Source organism: Pinus tabuliformis, chromosome J (assembly GCF_031772625.1).
Source record: "Pinus tabuliformis cultivar Carrire ecotype Pingquan chromosome J, CPIR1, whole genome shotgun sequence".
Classification (NCBI taxonomy): domain Eukaryota; kingdom Viridiplantae; phylum Streptophyta; class Pinopsida; order Pinales; family Pinaceae; genus Pinus; species Pinus tabuliformis.
Window position 1 is genome coordinate 965,475,922 of NC_142295.1, and position 16,549 is coordinate 965,492,470.

General features: G+C 37.6%; 1 pseudogene; it reads right to left on the reverse strand.

Moving 5' to 3' along the window:
* Positions 1-4,438: 4,438 nt before the first annotated feature.
* Positions 4,439-11,789, reverse strand: LOC149230044 (aquaporin NIP1-1-like; annotated as a pseudogene).
* Positions 11,790-16,549: the final 4,760 nt, after the last annotated feature.

Sequence of the window (16,549 nt, forward strand, 5' to 3'; positions counted from 1 at the left end):
AGCACCTAGAATATGTGAGATTTTGATGAATCAGTTCTCCAAACAAGGTAGTGCTAAGGGCACAAAGAGTATTTTGAGTATTGGAATGTATCAGAGTTGAACAATCTACGAAAATTCCAAGCACCTAGAATATGTGATATTTTAATCGAATCAGTTCACCAAACAAGGAAGTTCCAAGGGTGCAAAGGGTCTTTCGAGCATGCATCAAATTTGAACGATCTACGAAAGGATTGTTGTGTCCTAGTACTACCCTTTAATAAGATCCATGAAGGACCCCATGTTCATACAACTAAGGATGATGCTATACATTATTGTTAGACAACATGTAATTCTTGTGGCTATTTTTTCCACCTTTCGATCAATCACCCTAGTTTACATAACATAGTGCATGGTAATATGAAAAATGATAAATTTATTTAAGAAACAGAGGAGATTTATTTTGATGACATAAATAAGCAGGGGGAAAATAGGGCTAGTATAAACATGAAATATGCATGGTAAAAAACAAGGCAGGGGCCACATTCATTTCATCCCATATCTAGAAAACTGCACTAGCAATCCCTATGATGGCTCTAAGCTGGAGACTAGGAAATATGGCCCCGACCTGGATGTACCCAAAGATGAGATGACTCATGATACTTATTGGAAATATATTAGATTCAATGTTCCCTGCACTAAGGAAGACCATAATGAGTTTGGCCCTTGCAATCATTACTGCAGATTAGATGAGAAAGTTGTTGTAGCTAAGAAATTTTATACCACTGAGAAAGCATCCTCCCGTCAAAATAATTGGATTGAGTGTCGGTTTTTCAGGCTATTGAACAAATGATAGGAATCATTTTGGTTGTGATCATTCCAAGAATGTGCCTCATCATTTCATTTTTTCATGGATAAATTAAGGTCCATGGGCAGTCTAGATATTAAGCAAACAATGTACATGTTTTCTCCTTTGTGTGATTGTAGGCTTGGTTGCATGTATGAGGCCATATTAAGGTTTTTAAGAACTCGTCTTAGAATGATGGTATATTATTACTTGGTATAAGTGATTCTCTTCTACTGCAATGCATTTTTAGTTGTAGAGATGAGAGAGATGAGGGAGGAAGTTGTGAATTTCCTTCTTGCCTATTATGTAGATGGAGGAATTGCTTATTCATCTAGGTTGATTAGAAATTTTAAGTTGTCACTGTAAATCTCCTGAGACCCTCTAGAACCATGGTGAGAATGTGGATCTCTAATAGGCATGGAATCACCTTTGACCCCTGAGCTTCACTAGCTCAAAAGAGAATATGGATCTCTAATAGGCATGGAATCACCTCTGAATCTTGAGCTTCACCAACTCAAAATAGAAATCATTATTCTCTCTTTTTTTGCAAGAAAAAAATCACCATGCCTCTTCATTACCGAAAAGAAATTAACATTTGCTTACATATGTTGTCTAATGTCCATGACATGTATTTAGCCATGTCTTAAGCCTAAACATGCAGCCTTAATGTAGGGATGCAATAGGTAATTTGTACTAATATTCGCTTATAGACTCCTTCTCGACATGAAAACTTCTGATTTTTTGGTTAGACATCTGGATTTTGGTTTTGCAAAATCTTGCCCGAGCATTTATGTTTTATTTTAGTATAATGTGGTACGGTAGCTTACTTTTATGTATGAAGGAATATAGAAACCACAACAACTTATGAGGGTTTATAATCACTAATGTTAATTTACTGACATGAAACGCAAGACATTTTCTTTCTACCCATGGTTAAATTGTGAAGGATGTATGGAATGGTAGAATAAACTCTTGTTTAGGAATGTCATGGCTAGTAATTGATTTTACCTGGACACAATATGTGAGGGATCTAGCAAACAAGATTTGCTTCTGTTCTATGAACAAATAATATGGACAATTGAGTTACAAGGGGAATTTCACACAAATAATTTGGATAATCGAGTTTCAGGGGGATATCACACACACACACCTCGTTGTCCACCTCAAAGCAACTTCATAGAACCCAAGTACAGTAGTATTATGATTACTCTTTGATTAGTGTGATGTCTTTTTTGTTTGCAATCAATACCTCAATGAGCTGATGCCCATATAGAAGGGGCTTCCCCTCTCTAATGGAGACAGAGATGCAGACTAATGGGATTTTCCCATTTAGTGGTAGCCTTTGGAGTGAATTTGTTCAATCTCTTTGGGGAGGGTGATTAGTAGAGTGACTTGGGTCATTTGGAGCATAATGAATGAATTCCTAAGCAGATGAACCGATGATTGGAAATTTTAAGATGTCACTGCAAATCTCTTAAGACCCTCTAGAACCATGGTGAGAATGTGCATGTCTAATAGGCATGGAATCACCTTTGAACCTTGAGCTTCACTAGCTCAAAAGAGAATGTGGATCTCTAATAGGCATGGAATAACCTTTGAACACTAAACTTCACCAGCTCAAAATAGAAATCAATATTCTCTCTCTTTTTGCAAGAAAAAAAATCACCATGGCTCTTTGTTACCAAAAAGAAATTACATTTTCATACATATATTTTCCAATTTCCATGCTATGCATTTAGTCACTACCTAAAAGCTATTGTCAAAATAACCTTTATGGGCTCTAAACCTTCAAATATGTTTGATGTTCATTTCCACAATTGAATCTGTTTGATGTTCATTTCCAAAACTTTTTTTTAGAAGAATTCTAAAGAAAAGAATTTTGCACTGTTATTTGAATGTCTACCAATCTTCCCCCACCGCTAGTGTAATTTTATGGGTCCTATCTTGCTCCATCAAAGAAGCTATGTGCTTGAGTTTTATTAGTATCCAGATCCAAGGGAATGTCATTTTTTTTTCTCTTACTTGTAGGCATCCAACAAGCTAAAGCAATGGCCTTAATTTGTAGAATCTTGAAAAGCATTGAATGGGCAGAATAAATTTATCTTCATAGATCATGGATTTCCTTGCCATCCAAAGTCCCCGTATAGACAAGTAGGGTATTTCTCTCAATTCTTTCGGTTCCTTTTTTATCATCCAACACTTTAAACAATCCTCCATTGTTTTACTTGTCTATCCATTCTCAACTTGGGTTAGAACCTCCATTTTAGACTTACACCAAATGTGCTTAACATATAGGCATTTTGCTAGTAAGTGTTTCATTGTTTCCTCATTGTTTGTGCAAAGAGTACAAATTCCCAAGCCCTGTCTAACTCTTTTCCATATAATTTCCCGTGTTAGAAACTTAGTTTATGGCCAACTGGTCATACTTTGATGAAAAATGGCCTCGTATCCCAAGCACACTATGTACACTCTCAGGGTTGGATGTTTGACTAGGTAACAGAATCTCCTTCTTCCCTTATTTCCCTATGGTCTTTCTCACGATAGTGTGTTTTTTTCACTCTTGTTTTTGTTCCCTAGAAAACATCACTTCATAACCTAACATATGGTGTTTATTGCATCGTCTACAGTGCTCCTATGTGGGTTTTTGTTATGGTCTTTTTTCTTATTAGTGTACATAGTAAGTCTTCATAACTTGATTTCTTCCCAAAGTTTGCCTTTATTTTGCTGTTGATGTTTTTAGTTTGATGGAATTTGCTTTTGTTCTACTACTAATGTTTCTGGTTTGATTCTGAAAACCTTAAACTAATTTGAATTATTGATGATATAAATAACTAGGTTGGAATGTTGTTTAGTTGGCTTCTTGAGACTTATTGCCTTTCCATTGCTTCAGTCATGAAACTGCAACTTCTACAACTCATTAGATCATTTGAATAAAGCTACAACTTATTATATTAGAAATGGCTTAAAGAAATTATTAGCACAAGTCTAGCGTTCACGCATACTTAGCCATTACACACACTTAACTATCTTACTTGCAATCTCTACTTCTTTTGCCATCATGCCCTTCTTCTTTTGCCATCATGCCCTTGAGCAGGGACTTGTTGCTGAGCAACCGCTCTTTTTTGTTTTCATATGACAACGATCACACTAAAGTTTGTAATTTTAGTATTATTGTAAAATAATGTGTCTTTATATGAATGGTTTCATATGTGTTATAAATAACTAGATCCTAATAAATGATTTAAGAGATTATTTTTAACTAAATATGAAAGATTCGGTCTGATTATTTAATTTTTTATTATGATAGATGATTGAAATATTCTCTTATAAAAATTAATTGTAAAACAAAACTTATATACTTAATATATAGATACATAAGTTTGCCACATACGATGCATGAACATATAAGGAAACCAAATAGTTGCCAATTTAACCGCACTCCCATAAAAGATGCTTTACATGTTACATTTGAAAGAGTTTCTATATCCATAAAAGATGCTTTACATGTTACATTTGAAAGAGTTTCTGTATCCAAATAATCACAACTCCTCGTCCCCATTCTCTCTCCAATTCGACTGCAGCAAGCCGCTACTGGAAATGAAAGATTCATGCGAGTTAGTTATTTGGGTTTCTGGAGCGCAAGCTCCTCAGGAACGACCCACTCTTTTCAATTTCTCGCACTGGCAAGCGAATCATGTTATAAGACAATGCACCCATTACAGCACCGATTACAGGTGTAACCATGTATATACAAATGCTTGTATATTTGTTGCCAGCCACCGCAGAGCCTATTGTCCTTGCAGGATTCATTGAAGCTCCTGAAATTGGTCTGGACAAATAATAAATATCGTGTTAACTCTGCACTTGTTAGTACTGATATGGCATTATTAATGGTGGTTCTATCAGTAAATATTGCCAAAGCAGATAAGAATCATGAGGGCAGAGAACTAATGCCCAGCTATGATTACATTCATTGCAATCGTTGTTCCAACTGCCAGTCCTGCCAATTCTCCTATCCGTTCCATTGGAAATTTGCGGTTACTGTAATAAGAAATTTAATGGCATGTGCAGGCATATCTCATCCTTGTTAAATGAATATAAATAGGTCAAGAAATCGAGGGTGGTTAGAGATAGATACTGCTTTGGTACCAGTAGAAACAGCAGAGACCACAAACAATAAGAAAAACGTGATAAGTATTTCTAGCACGAAGGACTGCATGTCTGAGCTAGTAGGTACTGTGGCTGCTATGTGTGCCACTTCTCCAAACATCAAACGGAGGACAGATCCAGCAGATATTGCTGCAATAACTTGAGCTCCTATGTAGGCTGGAACCTGTGATTTTAATCCCATACAAAACCACATTTCATCATTTTTTTTTCTTTCTTAATTTGTCATATTTTCGTAATCTGCAATCAACATAAAGATGGATGCCATATTTTCGTAATCTGCAATCAACATAAAGATGGATGCTGAGTACTATTAACATAAAGATACAGGAGTACTGTACTTATGTGGATTTCAAATTCCAAAAATACCCTTGCAAATTCCAAAAATACCCTGAATCTGACAAATCGGAGAGATTAATTGTTTAACCTCCCTCTGACTATCAGATTCTGAGATATTCTGAAGCGGCAAACAACATCATTTCAGCCATCTCCCTCATTGTATTAATTTCCCTAAAACAATTATATACATACTTGTACAATCAACATAAAGATATATGTAGATTGCAAATTCCAAAAATACCTTGAATCTGACGACCAAGAGAGGTTAATTGTTTAACCTCCCTCTGACTATCAGATTCTGAGATATTCCAAACCTGCGAACAAATTCTGAGATATTCCAAACCTGCGAACAACATAATTTCAGCCATCTCCTTCAATGTATTAATTTCCCTAAAAGAATTGTATACATACTTGAGCCCAAGAAAATTTCCGCACAAGTGCAGAGGCCAGGGTCACTGCAGGGTTGAGATGAGCTCCAGAAATATGACCTATGGCGTAAATTATGATCATCACTGTCATTCCCCATACAAGCGACACACCAAGATGAGTGATGGAACGATCGCTTTTCTGGTCAATAATGACTGATCCACATCCTGAAAATATCAGGAAAAATGTCCCAATAATTTCTGCTAACACCTGCACTAAATATGTTCAAGTTAAAATATCTTGAAAGTTAACAGATTAGTGTTTATTGCGACAGTACCCACATCTTAGAAAATGCAATTTCCCTCTTCTTGTGTCTCAGAGAACAAGAAGGCACCAACCCTACAAGAATTCGCGTTACGACACTGCAAACAACTTAACTGAAAAAGAAAGCCGTAACCTGTTTCTTAATATCCCAAGGATCTACTGATGGCATAATTTTGTGCATTCAATTCTAAATCTATTGCAATAGGTTTTTTCGATTCTAGGGAAAACACAATATGATTTCATTTTATATATAACTTAATTAATCTAATTTTCATTTTGTATTCAATGTAGTGGTAACTGATCTTTCGAAATTATTGATTCTTCATGCATTTTTATTACAGTTTAAAAAAAAAACTAAACCGGAAAAGATCACCATGGAAGACCCTCCCAATCAGAATCTTACCCATAAGAGATGGCATCCATGACCCATAAACAATTCGTCCAGCAACATGGCTTTCAATTCTGTCCTCTTCAATGTCTTTAAAACGAATATTTTCTTGATCAGGAACATTTTCTTGAAATCCCTCGTTCATTTGGCTAGAAATCAATTCTGTAGCCATATTCAAGCTCTGTATGAGGGGTCGAAGTTTCTCGAAGATAACTAATTCTCTGAGAGGAAAAGATTGCTTGTGAATGCCTGATTTGCCCTACATTCTCCTCCAATATGTCTTCACACAGTCCAATCCTGATCAAATTCATGACCTAAGCGTCATAAGCGCCTCGATCCTTCTAGTGGAGGCGATCAAGACAAGCTCTAATTCTCTAATCAGCCCTCCGCCTGAGTTCGATTCGCACCTTCATCTTCAATTAAATCTGGTGGGTAAGCAGCTCGGTGAATCTGAAGTCCAGTCTTTCTCAGCAGAATCAGGGTTCGGTGAGTAATTACTGCAACTTCTATCAAATGGCGTATTCCTTGATGGAAATTTCTGTTCATTTCAAACATAACAAAGAAAATAACACACAGAGAACAACGCTCTGGTTTTCTACAGGATCTTTATTATAAAACAATAATAAAAACTGTTACAGAAGTATTGTCTTCCTCAACACAGAGGGATTTACAACAGGAACTTCAGTTCCAGAATTTGATTCCACTATCTCAGAAAGTAATATCTTCAGCACTGCTGTGCGTTGCAGAGAAGAAAGAGTTCTTCTTGGTAATATTCTTCTACACACTACTCGTCTCTGCTCTTGCATTTTCTTTTATATATGGTGAACAACACAAAATATCTTTTCAATACGTGTTGTTTTTCCCATACTTCCGTGAAAATAAAAAATAGTAAAATTTAAGATTTCACCTACATTTACCAACCCTAGTAAATATCATTTATTACACGGCTCAAAATATCCTATTTGAATTTAATGCATGCTTATCACACCATCGCATCGCAGGAAGAGAAGGATGTGCCACCGCCTCTATTACCTTTAAATCATGCGATCTGCGATCGCATCGCAAATATCGCATCGCACATAATACAAGCATGCAGCTAAGGGTGGCGAGGGAAAAGTGCAATATGCGATCTGCGATCGCATCGCAGAGGAAAAAATCTGCAAGTTGAAATTACCATTCCAACACTCCCCTTTAATTTTAACTGCTGGGTTTTTTCTGCATACCCAGGCATTCCCTGAAATGATCAAAGCTTTTCTTTGCCAATGGTTTTGTCAAGATATCAGCTAACTGTTCTTCTGTACTGCAGTGCTGTAGAACAATTTCACCATTGTTAACTAATTCACGTATGAAGTGAAATTTGGTGTCTATGTGCTTTGTCCTTTTATGAAAAACAGAATTTTTAGACAATGCTATTGCTGAGCTATTGTCACAGTAAATGGTTGTGCCCTTTTCCTGTTCATGACACAAATCTCTGAGAACTCTTCTCAGCCACACTGCTTGGCATGCTGCTGCTGTTGCTGCCACATATTCTGCCTCTGCTGTTGACAAAGCCACAACTGGTTGCTTCTTGGAAGCCCATGAGATGGCTCTCGATCCCGTATGAAACACATATCCTGATGTGCTTTTCCTATCATCAACACTTCCAGCCCAATCACTGTCAGTGTAACCTGTCAACATGAAACTTTCAGAAGAGGAGTATAAAATACCAAACCCCTTCGTTCCATTCACATACCTTAGAATCCTCTTGGCTGCCTGCCAATGAGTATCTTTCGGTCTTTCCATAAATCTGGAGATTAAACTCACAGCGTGCATAATGTCCGGCCTAGTTGCAGTCAAGTACATAAGGCTGCCAACTATGCTCTTGTATAGTTTTGGATCAAAATCCTTACTGCTGTCTTCTTTGGTCAATTTCAGCCCCACTACAGTTGGAGTCACAGCTGCCTTGCTGTTCTGCATGTTAAATCTCTTCAACACTGCTTCTACATATTTATCTTGAGAAATGAAAATGCCGTTTTCACTTTGGTCTACTTCAATTCCAAGAAAATATCTTAAGAAGCCCAAGTCAGTCATTTCAAATTCACTTTTCATGACTGCTTTAAAATCAGCAATGAGAGAAGCATCATTGCTTGTAAAAATCAAATCATCTACATATAGAACAACGATAAGAATCTTACCGTCATTCTCCTTTATGTAGAGTGTGGGTTCACCATCACACTTGTCAAACCCATTCTCAACCAGGTAAGCATCTATTCTGCTGTACCATGCTCTTGGAGCTTGCTTCAGCCCATAAAGAGCCTTCTTGAGTTTGCAGACTTTATGCTCTTGGCCTTCAACTTCATAGCCCGGAGGTTGATCAACGTAAACCTCTTCTTTCAATACTCCATTCAGGAATGCAGATTTAACATCCATCTGATAAATCTTCCATTTGTGTTGCGCTGCAATAGATAACACTGTTCTGACTGTTTCCATCCTTGCTACTGGTGCAAAGGTTTCATCATAGTCTTTGCCTTGTTGCTGCTTGTAGCCTTTCACAACAAGTCTTGCTTTGTGCCTGTCAATCTTGCCTTCAGCATTGCTTTTGGTCTTATAGACCCAGTTAACTCCAATGGCATCCTTGCCTTCAGGGAGGTCCACTAACTCCCATGTTTTACTCTTCTCAATTGCACCAATTTCTTCATCCATTGCTTCAATCCATTTATCTTCATTTACAGCATCTTCAAAATGGACTGGGTCATCAACATGACAATATAAAGCGAATAATGAATTCAGACCGGTATTGTTACTTACCTCTCCTTGTTCATAAATCTCATTCAGATTTCTGAATCTTGGTCTTCTTGGTGTGCTTGGAGTTCCATCCGAACTTGAGGGTATTTCTGATCCCTGTGGTGTGCTTGGAGAAGCACTTCCTTGACTTCTTAAGGCTGTTCGGATTCCAGATTGTGGTGTGGTTTGTTGTACTTGCTGTGGTGGAGGAGGACCCACCAAGGAAGGATAATTTGCAGTTGTCCCTTCCTCTTCTTCTTCGTGAGACACAATTGTCTTCACATTCACTGTCTTCTCTAAGCTTCCATCCCAAGCTTCATCTTCAATGAACTGCACATCTCTGCTTACTATCAATTTCTTGGTGGATGGATTATAGAGTTTGTATGCTTTTGACTCATCACAATAGTCAATAAAGACACACTTCTCCCCCTTACTATCAAGCTTCTTCCTTAGCTGATCCGGTACATGTGCATATGCCACACAACCGAATACTCTCATGTGAGTGACTGTTTGCTTTTGACCACTCCACGCTTCTTCTGGTATTTTGTTCATGACAGCTTTAGTTGGGCATCTATTCAAGATGTAAACTGCGCAAGTAACAACTTCTGCCCAATACTCATGTGGCAAGTGCTTTGCCTTTAGCATACTTCTGACCATGTCAAGAATGGTCCTATTCTTCCTTTCAGCAACACCGTTCTGCTTAGGTGTATACCTAGTCGTGAACTGCTTTTGTATGCCATTCTCTCTGCAAAAACGCAGAACGTCTTGAGAGATGTACTCTCCTCCTCTATATGTTCTGAGCACTTTGATATAATGCCCACACTGCTTCTCAACAAGAGTTTTGAAGTGGCGGAATTTCTCAAACACTTCACTCTTCTGTTTCAGCATATACACCCATGTCTTTCTGGTGTAATCATCAATGAAAGTTAAAACATATTTATTTCCGGAAAATGATGGTGTTTGCATCGGTCCACACACATCAGAATGAACAATTTCCAATGGTGCTTTTGCCCTTATACTCTTTCCTACTGGAAAGCTTTCTTTGTGTTGCTTGCCCAAGATGCAGCCTTCACAAAGGCTGTCTGGTTTCTCAATCAATGGTAATCCCTTTACCATTCCCTTTCTGTGCAACAGATTCAGGCCTCCGAAATTGAGATGTCCAAATCTCAAATGCCACAACCAATTCACATCTTTCAGTTGTTCCTGAAAGACTTCTTGTGTTACAGCCGCAATAGTTCTGGCTTCCTTCAAATCTGTCCTGAGTTTGAGAGGAAACATTCTATTGCTGGTCATTTGCACCTGTGCAATGATCTTCTTACTTGGAGGTATGTCTCTGATTGTACACAAATCATCTTTGAAGAACACGTTGTAACCTTTGTTAATGAGCTGTCCAATGCTCAAAAGATTACATTTCAGACCAGGTACATAGTATACATCTGGCACAATCATCTGTTCTCCATTTTTTGCTCGGATACTGACTCTGCCCTTACCCTTGACAGATATCGTATCATCAGTCCCTGTTGTTACCTCAGATTTCACATTTTCATCCAGATTGGCAAACATTGCAATATTTCCAGTCATGTGATTACTGCAACCTGAGTCTAAGAACCAAAAATCTTCTTGTTTATCTTGTACTATGTTACATGTTAACAGCACGTTCTTTGGGTTCTTATCTTCTACATTTGCAAAATTAGCATTTTGCCTATTATTCATGTCACTTTGCTTTTTCCTACATTCATTGGCATAGTGCCCATATTTCTTACAATAATGACATTGGACTTGGGATTTGTCATACCTTTGTCCATGAGCTTGTTGTTTGCTTGAACCTTCATCTTGGTTATGATTGCAGCTCCTTCCGCTTGTGCTTGCAGGATAATTTCTGCCTCTGTTTTGGCTTCTTCCACGACCTCTGTTATTTGCTCTGCCTCGACCTCTTCTTTGGCCAAAAGACATTTGAGTCTTAAATGCTTGCTCAAAAGAGGAATCTGTTCCTCTACTCAGTCTGTGTTCATGAGACAAAAGAGAAGCACTCAGCTCATCTACTGTGAACTGTGAGAGATCTTTTGTTTCTTCTATTGCTACCACAATAGATTCAAACCTTGAGGGTAAACATCTCAAGATTTTCTCTACAATCCTTCTTTCTTCAAGAATCTCACCATGAGATCTTATCTGGGCTATTAAGCCAATAACCTGAGTGAAGAAAGAATCTATTGTTTCAGGTTCCTTCATGCTGAGATTTTCAAAGTCTTTCCTCAACATCTACAACTTTGCAGTCTTCACTTTCTCCATGCCTTGATAGGCAGTTTTGAGAATATCCCATGCCTCTTTGGATTTTGTTGCTGCTGCAATCCGCGGAAAAACACTTTCATGCACTGATTGGAAGAGGAAAAAGAGGGCTTTGGCATCCTTCTTCTTGTCACTCTTCAACTGGTCTCTTTCTGCCGCTGTCAAAGCAGCCAACGCTGTTGCATCTGCCGGTTCAGCATAGCCAATTTCAACCAGCTCCCATATTCCTTGAGAAGCAAACAATGCTTTCATGGTTATGGACCAATAACCATAATTTTTCCCATTAAACTGTGGCAGTTGGGGATTTGTCAACCCAGTTCCAACATCTGCCATCTTAACTTGTGAGAAATAAAGAAGAGATACTGAACTATATAAATAATAAAAAAAACAGGCAAAAACTTTCTCTGCTGGAGAAAAATCTGCTCAGTAAGCTTCTTACAGCTCCTACAGTGAAAAAACCACCTCTGTTTTTTTAACTCACTGAGTGCCTAGACTAGCTCTAATACCATGATGGAAATTTCTATTCATTTCAAACATAACAAAGAAAATAACACACAGAGAACAACGCTCTGGTTTTCTACAGGATCTTTATTATAAAACAATAATAAAAACTGTTACAGAAGTATTGTCTTCCTCAACACAGAGGGATTTACAATAGGAACTTCAGTTCCAGAATTTGATTCCACTATCTCAGAAAGTAATATCTTCAGCACTATTATGCGTTGCAGAGAAGAAAGAGTTCTTCTTGGTAATATTCTTCTACACACTACTCGTCTCTGCTCTTGCATTTTCTTTTATATATGGTGAACAACACAAAATATCTTTTCAATACGTGTTGTTTTTCCCATACTTCCGTGAAAATAAAAAATAGTAAAATTTAAGATTTCACCTACATTTACCAACCCTAGTAAATATCATTTATTACACGGCTCAAAATATCCTATTTGAATTTAATGCATGCTTATCACACCATCGCATCGCAGGAAGAGAAGGATGTGCCACCGCCTCTATTACCTTTAAATCATGCGATCTGCGATCTGCGATCGCATCGCACATAATACAAGCATGCAGCTAAGGGTGGCGAGGGAAAAGTGCGATATGCGATCTGCGATCGCATCGCAGAGGAAAAAATCTGCAAGTTGAAATTACCATTCCAACATTCCTTTCTCATGGAGTTACAAATTTTTCATGCATCTGACCTACACGATTCGATTGCCTAATCGTTTCCTTTTCTGAGAGATGAATTATTAAGCACCGTAAAAATCTTGATGCAAATATAAATATAGGACCGAGTGACAGTATAGGGCTAGATTCTGACTCGAATCCTACAAGCGTTGATCTCGAAGTTATCCCAAAGAATACACAGTGTTGACATTGGACTTCTCCGGATTGCCTGGACGCATAGCATCCTTTTCTGGTGTTCCTTACTTGTTTTTTCATATTTTACAAATAATTTGTCCATTGTTTGAATAAAATATTTGGTCTAATTTCATCATGAAACTCTGGTTTTGGTCTCTTGCCTATTTAATTTAATTCTTTTTAAATTTATTCGTCTGTGTTATAAGCTCACTATACACTAGGTTTGAAGCCCATGATTAAGCCAACACCAGACTGCACGAGGTTTGAAGCCAATAATTAAGCGTTAACACAACACTGTACCAGAGTGTTTTCATGTAGATTTTGACTAGAGTGTTTTCATGTAGATTTTTAACTGGTTGTTTTTAGTGAGATTTTTTGGAAAAAATTTTGTTAGGTTTTTTCAGGTTTAATTTTTCTAAAATCATGAAGGAATTTATTGAAATCACAAGCTTGAGGGTAACGCTACACAATCCAAGTGTTTTAGGGGTTTTGAGGGTGTGGATATACAATGAAAAAACCAATTTAAATAACACAAATCAAGATTTCACTTCAAATTTTTCTGCAAAAAGGAAAATCAAAAAATCTCATGAACTCAATTTAAAAAAAAAAAAATTATTTTGTAAATCTTTTATTTATAGGACAATCTTTTTAATATTTTCATAATTTTATATTTTAAATTAAATCTTTTAATATATTATACATTTTAATGTGTCAAAGTGTGTTATTTTCCTATGTCTATATATTTTATATTTTTAATACAAATGTTTAGTGATGTTAATCTAATATATTTTAATTTTCCTAGTTGAATAATGACCAGATTTTTATTTATTTTAAGAAAATATCTCTAAGCTTTTATTTTTTTTTTGTTAAATTTAGGCTTTTGTGATTCATATAAGTTTTTTGAGAATATTTTTCGAGATAAATCACATTAGAATACATTTGTCGATGCGTAACCAACGAGTGTGGTTCAATCCTCCACCATTAAATTCACTATGGAACAAGAAGTCGATGGATGTCTTCCTTTCCTCGATGTTCTCATTTCGAAGAATACTGATGGTTCTTTCTCCCACCAAGTGTTTTAGAAGAAAACACATACTGAGCAGTGTCTTCATGCCAACTCCCATCATTTCCCTACTCAAAAGTTGGGTGTTCTCAACATGCTTGCTACTCGTGCGTTGAGAATCTATGATGAAAATAGCCTCAATCAAGAGAAGGTCCATCTCCTTAATGTTTTTGTTAATATCAATTATAGTAGGCACATCGGTCAGAAAGCTTTCGTTAAAGACAACAAGAATTCATTGGTCAAGAAAGACCCTAAAGATTGAGTCTCAGGGGCTCATCTCCCTTTCATCCAAGGGACCAATGATAAAATTGCTAGGATTCTTAGGAAGCATAATGTTCGCTCTACATTGCTAGGATTCTTAGGAAGCATAATGTTCCCTCTACCTTTAGACCCTTTAACACCATTCATAGCTCCCTTTGATTGGTAAAGGACCTGGTTGACCCCAGGGACATGAAAGGTGTCTATGTTATTCCCTGTTCCTGTGGGACCCCCTATGTTGGTGAGACTGGTCGTTTTATTAATCAGAGGATTAATGAGCACTCAGCTAACTTAAAACATGGGAGGACCTGGTCTTCCGCCCTAGCAGAACACGCTGAGAAGACTAAGCATCATGTATGTATTGAGGATGCTCGTGTTATTGCCAAGGTTGCATAGTTTCATCACCTTAAATTTAGAGAAGCCATTTAGATTGAAAAAGGTCGAGCAATCTCAATAGAGATGGCGTTGGCGACTGGAAAAATAGCAGTTTTTGGATCGCTGCGCTCTCTTCCTAGCTGTTTTTCCCTTCCACCCCCGCTCCTTGTGATTGTTCTTCTCTGTGGAGTCTTTTTTTTTTTATCCCCTCGCCTTCTAGGTCGTTGGTGTTTCCTTTTTTATCATCTTTGTTTTTTTAACAAATTGTTTGTACAATGAATAAAAATCCTTTAAGATGTGAACTCTTTTAATTAACTAACCAATTAAAATACTATTTTCTTTTTCATTAGTCCCTCATTAGTTTTAGTTATTTTAAGGGAAATTTGCGACTTATTCTAGTCCTTAAATTTATTAGAAGGTCCATTATTAAACTAACTTAATAATTTATCCTCTAAAAAAATATTATATATTATTAATGATTTAAATTTTATATAGTTTTAAGTTTATATTTAATTAGATAACCTAATGATTTAAGTTTATATTTAATTAAATAATTTTATTAATGATAAATAAGATCTATTAGTGGGAATACAAACAATTACGTGTTATGGTAATAACTATAACAAAAGTAACTAACAATTAATTAACTAACTATTTAATTATATAACTTTAATATAAGCTTTTTTAGTTATTTTTTAGGAAATTTGTCATGATTCTATTCTTAAATTTATTAGAAAGGCCATTATTTAACTAACTTAATAAGTTATCTTTTACTCCCGGATCCGGGTGGCATCACTGACTCCACAGTTCTCCATGCAAGAAGTTAATGCCCAGTACTGCCAGCTGCAGAGCAGCGTGGCCTCTCGGGACGTAACCTCATGTGAGCAGGGAATGCGTATTAATGTGAGATCGGGTGGCGGATTTGCATTTAAGTTCTGCATTGATCGACGCAACATCTCTCGTGTTATAATCATGCTGATCCATTGTTCACTCACCAAGACTTGTGCTCAGTCGCACGGTAATAGAACCTGGTTTGCGGGAGCTGTGGGTGATGGCTTAAATTTGGTGCACTGTCGCGGGCTCAAAGCCATCTCTCTCAAGGGTAATTTCTCCCCTGTTCTGGATTCTTGCTCTCTGTTGTTGTCTGCAATTTTTATGGTTGTTTATAAGCTCTGTCATATTGTGGTGTCAGTCGCAAGCTCTGTTGGGCATCCCTCTTGCCTCACCCGACTCCGTCCTGTTGGTCATCCCGTCCATAACCCATTTGTGTCCTACCTTCTGTCTGTCATCATGGTTCACTCGGGCAAGCGGCATCGTTTAGGGGGACGTCGTGACAGCCGTCTGCATCCTCCAATCTGTCATGCCATGGAAATGGCATCGGAACCTTTCAATCCCTCCCCCGTCCATGAAGTTGGGCCTTCTATTGGCTTTGGTCAGAAACCTATTCCGAACATTGCTTTTCAAACAATGCACTTCAAATTTCAAAGTAATCTACACAGACCCCTGGTCACTGCCCACATCACCCTTATACTCTCGGAAGAGGAAAACCTTGTCTCCGCCTTGGCCTGCATCGGCCTCGATCCTTCTCCAGACAGTGAGAATTCCTCGGACAAAGACAGCATGGAAAATTGGGAAAAAGAGAAAGCTGAACAGGAGGCTTTTCTCCAAAATCTTCCTCCCCTTGAAGATACAGGACTTGTAGCTGAGGACAGAACTCATGGCGAGGCGGAACATGCCATAGCAATCCCTGATAGGGATTTAAGCGGTAATGAAGGTTTGAAGACTGGCGATACTGCTCAGGATGAGAAGAAGGACCATGACCCAGCAAAGGAGAAGTAGCGCCACTTGGGACTATCTCTTTTTGTTTCAGGCTTGTGGTCAGGTTTCTATGCAATTGTCCTACTATTTTTTGGCTCCCAGATGGGAATTTGATGACTCTTTATATGTTGGGTTGCAACGCTTTTTGTGTCTCTATGCTGGCTCAATTCTCCTTCTCGGCAACGCATGTCTCTCTCTATGTCTGATTTCTGGTTTCTTA